Source organism: Leptonychotes weddellii, chromosome 4 (assembly GCF_054177405.1).
Source record: "Leptonychotes weddellii isolate Sample4059 chromosome 4, ASM5417740v2, whole genome shotgun sequence".
Taxonomy (NCBI): Eukaryota; Metazoa; Chordata; class Mammalia; order Carnivora; family Phocidae; genus Leptonychotes; species Leptonychotes weddellii.
In genome coordinates this window covers 31053530-31061618 of record NC_138372.1, presented here as the reverse complement: position 1 = coordinate 31061618, position 8089 = coordinate 31053530, and positions in this window count along the sequence as shown.

The window sequence follows — 8089 nt, the reverse complement described above, 5'->3', positions numbered from 1 at the left end:
AAGTGAAATCATTGGGTATTTGTTTTGTTTTTTGTCTGACCTAATTCACTTAGCATAATGCTCTCTGGGTCCATCCATGTTGTTGCAAATGGCAAGATCTCATTTTTTTTATGGCTGAGTAATAGTCCATTTTATCCACATTTTCCTTATCCATTCATGTATTAATGAACACTTGGGTTGCTCCTATGTCTTGGCTGTTGTAAATAATGCTGCAGTAAAAATAGGGGGTGTATATATCTTTTCAAATTAGTGTTTTCTTTTTTTTGGTGGGGTGATAAATACCCAGTAGTACAACTACTGGATCCTGTGCTTCCTCTGTACTGTTTTCCATGGTGGCTGCACCAGTTTGCATCTCCATCAACAGTGCTCAAGGGTTCCTTTTTCTCCACATCCTCGCCAACACTTGTTATTTCTTTTTTTCTTTTTTTTTAGTCACTCTGACAAGTGTGAGGTGATATCTCATTGTGGGTTTGATTTGCATTTCCCAGATGATGAGTGATGTTGAGCATCTTTTCATGTGTGTGTTGGCCCTCTGTATGTCTTCTTTGGAAGAATGTTTCAGGTCCCCTGCCCATTTTAAAATCAGATTTGTATGTGTGTGTGTGTGTGTGTGTTGAGTTGTTTAAGTTCTTTATATATTTTGGATATTAACCACTTATCAGATATATTATTTGCAAATATCATTTCCCATTCTGTAGCTTGCCTTTTCATTTTGTTGATGAATGACTGGACTGCCGTTGCGGTCAGGGAAAATTCCCCCCATCCCATAGACCCACAGACACCCCATTCCTAGGTATGAGGCTGGGAAGAGCTTTCTCTTTCCTTTGCTGTGCACATAATGGGGCAGCCTTTGTTTTTTAAACATCTCTTCTGCCTTCCTGCCCATACCCACCTCCCTTTTGTAGCCCACCCTTGCCTTAGTTCAGGATGTTATAAGCTTTAGCCACCTGGCTGTTCTTTGGGTCTCATATTTTATAGGGCTCCCATATATATGTAATTAAATTTATCTTTCTTCTGTTAATCTGGCTTATGTCAATTTAATTATCAGACCAGCTAAAGAATCTTAAAAGGAAGAAGGGAAGATTTTTCCACACCTGTAAGAGAGACCCAGGAAAACTGAGTAACTCCCCAAAATGGCCAAAGCCATCACTTTAAATACCATCTTCAGCTATGGACAAAAGAGGATGCGGGGGCTGGGGAGTCAGTTCTGGGAGACTACTAGGAAAAGCACAGTAAACGTGGGTAAGATTGTTGTGCAGATTTAAGTTTTTGCCCTCTGCTGATAAGAGTTTCTAGAGATTGAGTCGTTCCCTTCTTCCTGGTACAACAAGGGGGAGACACCCTTATAAATGGAGATTTTCTTTATCAGTGTAAAAGGGTAGCTTCTACGCAGTTTTCAGAACTTCCCCTGTGTCTACTGTTTCTTAAAAATAACCAGCTTAGAGGCACCTGGGTAGCTCAGTCGGTTAGGCGACTGCCTTCGGCTCAGGTCATGATCCCAGGGGCCTGGGATCGAGCCCCGCATCGGGCTCCCTGCTCCGCGGGAAGCCTGCTTCTCCCTCTCCCACTTCCCCTGCTTGTGTTCCTCTCTCACTGTCTCTCTCTCTCTCTGTCAATTAAATAAATAACTAAAATCTTAAAAAAAAAAACAGCTTAAAATAATCAATATGCCAAGGAGATATATTCCATGGTGGTATATTTTGCTTCCCTTCATATAGTTTTTTTGTTTTACAGCTGGGAAAAGTAAGGCCTGTGGTGTTTGAGGGCATTTTGGGGTAGCGGCAAGGCTGGGACTTGAACTTCTGACTTAGTGGCTCCTCAAGGGCACCTGTTAAGCAGCTCCAAGGAATGTGCAGGGAGTGAGCCTCCGGCATTTACAGTCCTTAGCTTAGGCTGCTGCCAGAGACACCAGCTCATTGTCTGCCTGATGTCAGATTTTTTTTTATGATTTATTTATTTTAGAGCGAGAGGGAGAGCACGTGAGCAGGGGGAGGGTAGAGGGAGAGAGAGAATCTCAGGCAGACTCCCCACTGAGCAGTGCTGGGGGTGTGGGGCTCCAGCTCACGATCCCGAGATCATGACCTGAGCTGAAACCAAGAGTCGGACGCCTAACTGACTCAGCCACCCAGGTGCCCCGATTATTTTTGCTGCAAACCCATGCCTATCCCTGGCACTGGGGGTGCACTCATTCTAGAAGGCTGACTTGCAAGTAATATACATAGCCTGGGTATACAAACAGCATGTCACAAATGAAATATCACTGCACAAACACATTCTGAGTGGGTTGTACATGGATTTGCTATCGCAATAGGAATACTTAAAGCCATAAGGCGTATCTTAGAGTCTCAGTCACTGGGAAAGTCATAGTCGAAAGAATGCTCATGAAAATATGCAGCTCTACACATTGTGAGGTCAATCCTTGAACCCCCCAAACGAACTTAGTTCATAATGAAAGAGGTCGACCAAAGGTGATATTTTTTTTCCCTCAAGAACGGGAATAGCAGCATGACCAGCTCCGCACAAGGCTGATAATTCACTGCGGAGAAAGCCGCCTTCCTGCAAATAGTGGGAATTCCAGCTGCCGGTCTGTGGGTGTATTTGGCTGTGCCGTGGGACCCAGTGCCACCCAGCTGCCAGTGGTTTCAGGGCCACCAGGCTTCCTAGTGGAATGCTGAAGTAGAGATTTTAGTGCCACTGAGATTGGGATTTTAATCTAATCTACGTGCCACTTTTAGTTTCCAAATGCCAAATTTTAGGGACCTATAATTGGAATGTTACTGGTAAGAAGCTGTAGTTGGACCAAAAAGGAATGGGTAATGAAATTAACTATCATTTGCCCATATCGACTGAAAAATGGACCTGTGTTTTTGGAACTATCAAGACCCACTGGGTTTGCTCAATGGTGTCACCTCCAGTGACACTGAAAGTCATTGTGTATTTTTCATAGCTGGTCTAGACTTGGGGCTGCTTCTTGTGGAGAAGTGGTCTCTCTTGGTCTTTTTGGGCTGCCGTAACAAAATACCACTGACTAGGTGACTTATAAACAACATTTATTTCTCACCATTCAGGAGGCTAGAAGCTGGGAGAGCGGGTGCCAACACGATCAAGGTGAGGGCTCTCTTCCAGGTCACGGGCCCTCACTGGGCAGAAGCGGAAAGGGACCTCTCTCGGACCTTTTAAAAAATTTATTTATTTGAGAGAGAGTGTGAGAGCCAGAGCGAGAGCGAGAGAGAGAGAGAGAGAGTGAGAGCAGGACGGAGAGCACAAGTAGGGGGCGGGGCAGAGGGAGAAGTAGAAGCAGACTCTCCACTAAGCTCGATCCCAGGACCCCAGGGATCATGACCTGAGCTGAAGGCAGACGCTTACCTGACTGAGCCACCCAGGTACCCCTCAGACCTTTTTTAAATAAAGGTATCAGTCTCATTCATGAAGGCTCTGCCCCCGTGACCCAATCACCTCCAAAGCCCTACCTCCTAACATCACATTGGGCATGAGGATTTCAACTGAATTCTGGGAGGACACAAACATTCAGATCATAGCATAGTCCTTCTCTAGGAACAGGTTAATGAAACCAAGGTGGGGACAGGCCTGCAGCTTCCCAGGAACCCGTGCTTGCATGCAGATGTTTTCCACACCCCTCCTGTGGGCCAGACCCTGTGCCACATGCTGGGGCTGCAACCACAAGAAGGACAGACACCATGCTTTGGAATGTTTAGCCTAAAAGGCAACCGAGATCCTTTCATGGCAGAGACCTGAAGAAGCTTCAGGGCATTTGCTGAAAGAATGGGAACCAACTTACTCTTCTGGGCAAGGCCCATGTTTTACTGGGGTTCCTGTTAGAGGCTCAGTGTATGATTTAGTGACACATGTAGTGATGTCTGACCCATACTGAGGTTCCTTTGGAATGATGTTTCTTTTGTGTGTGTGTGTGGGGGGGGGGAAGATCCAAGTTCCAGAATGACAGTTTCAGAACCACAGGATCTGATTTGGCCAGAACAATGCACAACCCTGATTGTGGTACTTTCTTTCCTGCATGTGCTGCTAATAATGACTCAGTCTGAGAAAAATGATAACAGAAGCTGTCTTTTCCATTTTGACTGGAGAGACATGATTGACCTCCCTTCCCCCCACTGACCACCTCTACACACACACACACACACACACACACACACACACGCACGCACGCAACTATGCCCAGCTACTGCCCGGCTACAACGTGTGTGTGCTTCTTCAGGGCCAGCTATACTCTCCCCTGGCCTCCTGGACCTCTCCCTAAGCTTCAATTTCCTTCACTACCTGGCCAGTATCTCCTGTTGGACAATGAGCTCCTTGTGGGCAGGGACCACAGCTGTCCATAATTGACAACACTGCAAATAATCGGCTCTCAATAAATATTCAGTAAAAAATAAACGTGTGTTTGTTGTGTTATAACAGGGAAAGGCATGGGTAGGGGCTGCGTCTTCCTTGGAGGGAATTCCCAGTTTCCATCATCCCACCAAGGGTGGTTCCCTCACAGGACTCCAGCACCAATCAGCAGCCTGAATCGGAAGTGGATTCACTCCTGGTGGAGACCGTTTGGACCGATGCACTGGATGGTGTGAACATTCATGGAGGTTCTCTCCGGGGTCCACATTGGGTTGAGAAAGAAGTGAAACCAGAGGGAAGGGGTGAATGCCTGGGCTTTGAGGTGTTTCTCTCAGAGAAGAGTTTCTTCTCCCAGGAGGGAATTATAGGAGGAGCAAGAACTACTGCTTCAAGGGTGAAGTCAGGAGAGGCGGGGGAGTCGGCTACGCAGCGTCTCAGACCACACGGACCAATGCGCTGTCCTACTGCGCATGCCCGATAGGCAGCTCTCCCCCACTTTCCGCTTCCTGTGTGGAGTCCGCACGTGACTGCATGTCTACGCGCCCACGGGGAGCGTGTTCGGATGTCTCGCAGCTACGGCCGCGTGACAGAAACGTTTCTGAATGCTTACTCTCGATTTTTGCCCTTATCTCCTTGTAACAGTTCTCTGACGAGTGCTGGGCCGCCAGCCACATTTTGAGTCGCACTAGTCTAGTAGGGTAACGGAGTTGGGGGGATAGGTGGCTGGGGTCAAAGGTGAGATCTGAGTTTGTTTTAAGGGGTATAGCATTTCTGGGGTATGGCAGAGTCTATGGTGTGGCTGTGCGCGTGGCAAGGAAGCGAGGGCCACAGGAAACAAGAAGTCCAACAGGGTCATCTATCAGGGTGTGCGCCTTTTCCCTTACTGTTCAGAACACACCCGCACGTCTCCATAGAGCGGACATATAAAGACTCTGCACTGGACATTTCCAACACAGGCCTTTCTGATTTGTTACCATCTCCATCTTGACCGTAACACAAGACTCTTAAACTATCTCAACATGGAATTCAGTCTTTCCTACACAGTGGTTCTAAGTCCTCTTGGGGTGTGGTGGGAAGGACAGAGCTCCTCCAAAATGATGGGGTTCAGTCGGCTGTGTTGGCCTCCTTGGCCAAGTATGACCAACGAGTGTCCTACTTGACCCCAAGGTGCTCAGAGGACTCCAGACCATGAGAGACTGCTGTATTTGCTTATTTGGGGCCAAGGACTGCTTTTCTCCAAGACGGACCGCCCTCCATCTTCCAGTCTCTTCTGTGAATGGAGGTTGGGGAGCAAGGAAGGAAAGGAAGGGGGGTGGAATAGGGACCCCCCAGACCATATTGGGTCATGGGCAGGAGGCTGGGTGGGAGCTCACTCTTAGAGATGAGGATTGGCTGGCTGGCCAGGGCTCCACTTAGATTGTGCTTCAGATAGTGGTGGTCCTGGGGAAAATATCCTTTCCCTCATCCTAGGTTTACATCGAGGGACTACCTGACCTTTCACCTGACCCTGTGGAGAAGTCAGGGATGGGGCTGGTGGTGCCTGACCGGGTTTCCTCAGTATCAGAACGATGGGCAGTGCTGGCACTGTCTAGAGCCACAGCCGATAGGCTCCTATGAATCTCATTCTCCTGAGAAGGAGGAGCAGTGCTTTTTTTTTTTTTTTTAATAGATTTTATTTTCTAGAGCGGTTTTAGATGTATGGAAAAATGGAGAAGATAGTACTGAGTTCCCATATATGCCACACCTTCTTTCCCCTGTTAACATCTTACATTAGTATATTTTCCGTAAGTAATGAACCAGTATCAATACATTAGTATTAACTAAAGTCCGTGGTCTATTTGGGTCTCCTCAGTTTTTTCCTATGCCTTTTTTCTGTTCCAGGATCCCATCCACAATAGCACATTACATTTAGTTGCCATGTCTCCTTAGCCTCTTCTTGGCCTGTCAGTTTCTCTGGCAAGACAGTTTCTCCGACTTCCCATTTTTGATGACCTTGACAATTTTGAGGAGCACTGATCAAGTATTTTGTAGGATGTTCCTTTATAGGAATTTGTCTATAAATGTTTTTCTCATGATTAGGCTGGGGTTGCAGGTTTTGGGGAACAAGGCCACAGAGGTAAAGTGCTATTCTCATCCTTTCATATCACAGCTACATCCTATCAACATGTTTATCACTGTTGATATTGACCCTGATCACCTAGCTGAGGTGGTAGTGGTCAGGTTTTTCCACTGTAACGTCACTATTCTTTTCCTGCCTTTCTTCACTGTTCCCTCTGAAGTCCCTATGCATAGCCCACACTTAAGGAGGGGGGGATTTATGCTCCCCCTCCTTGAAACTTCACATAAATTATTCAGAATTCTTCTGAAAGGGAGATATGTCTCTCTTCTCCTCCACTCATTTATCTAGTTAAGCATTTATGTATATCACTATGGACTCATGTGTATTTCTTTCATGCTTTGGGTTATAATCCAATGCTACTTTATTTTATTGCTTGGATTGTTCTATCTTCGGTCATTGGGAGATCTTTCAGTTGACTCCTCCATTCCTTTGACATATCCCCACCAAAGGGTCTTGTTGTTGTTGCTGTTTGTTTGTGCTTCAGCACTTCCTTATTTCCTGGTTCAAAAAAGATGCTCCAGGTTCATCGTGTATATTCCCTGGTTTAGTCCTAGAATCAGCCATTTCTGAGGAACTGTGCCTTCTTTTATTTGAGAATGGCATTAGAAACCAGAAGATGGGTGCCAGGTATGTTCACTGCTGCTGGGGTATTACTCCTAGGCCCTCCCAGCAGACAGAGCAAGGAGATATATGTGTTTATGCCAACTGGTGCATAAGTATTTCTATATTTAATAATTTGTATTTATATTAAGCTAAACATGAGTTCATAGGATGTCTCCAACTTTAATCCATTACTACATGGGTCAAGGGCAATGCTTTTTATCTTAGAACCACCCTCTCCCTTGCCAAACCCAACATTCATCCCAATTGTTTGATTTTTTTTTTAAAGCATATTTTTCAGAAACGGATCATATCTGATAGTGAGAGCTTGACCATAATTAGAACTAGATGTACTTTATGAAAATGATAAAAGGTTAACACATGATTATCAGTGAATTCACCTCAAGTATCCGATTTCTAAAAAGGTTACTTGAAAGACTTCTCCTGGTAAGAATAGTCAGGAAAACTCTGAAATAGATGATTGATGAAGGGTGTTCCAGCCCTATCAGATTGTATTTTCCAAATTGGCCGCAACAGTATCTCCCATTCCACGTGTTTTTCTTACAATGTGACCTTGACATTTGCCCCACTGGGAGGTGGGGTCACGTTTCCTCTTCTTGGCTTTGGAGAGGATTGAGTCGTTTGCAGTCAAACAAATGCAGAGGATGTGATGCTCTGTGGGTGAGAAAGGCTAGGCAGCTTCTAGTTCCTAGAAGCGCCTACACCATCACTCTGAGCTGCCATGTAAACAGTCCCACCTTGCTGAAGCTGCCATGCTGTGAGGAAGCCCAAAGTAGCTCACGTAGAGAGAGCACATAAAGAAACCTTGAAGCTACGTGATGACAAAGAGGTGACAGGCCAGCACCCCAGCTGCTCCAGCTCTTCCCCTCCAACATTTTTCCAGTCATAGTTACTGTCTGATAACCCAATGAGCCAAAACCACCCAGCCAAGACTTCCTGGAATTCCTGACTTACAGAGACTGGGAGATAGAATACAAGAATTTT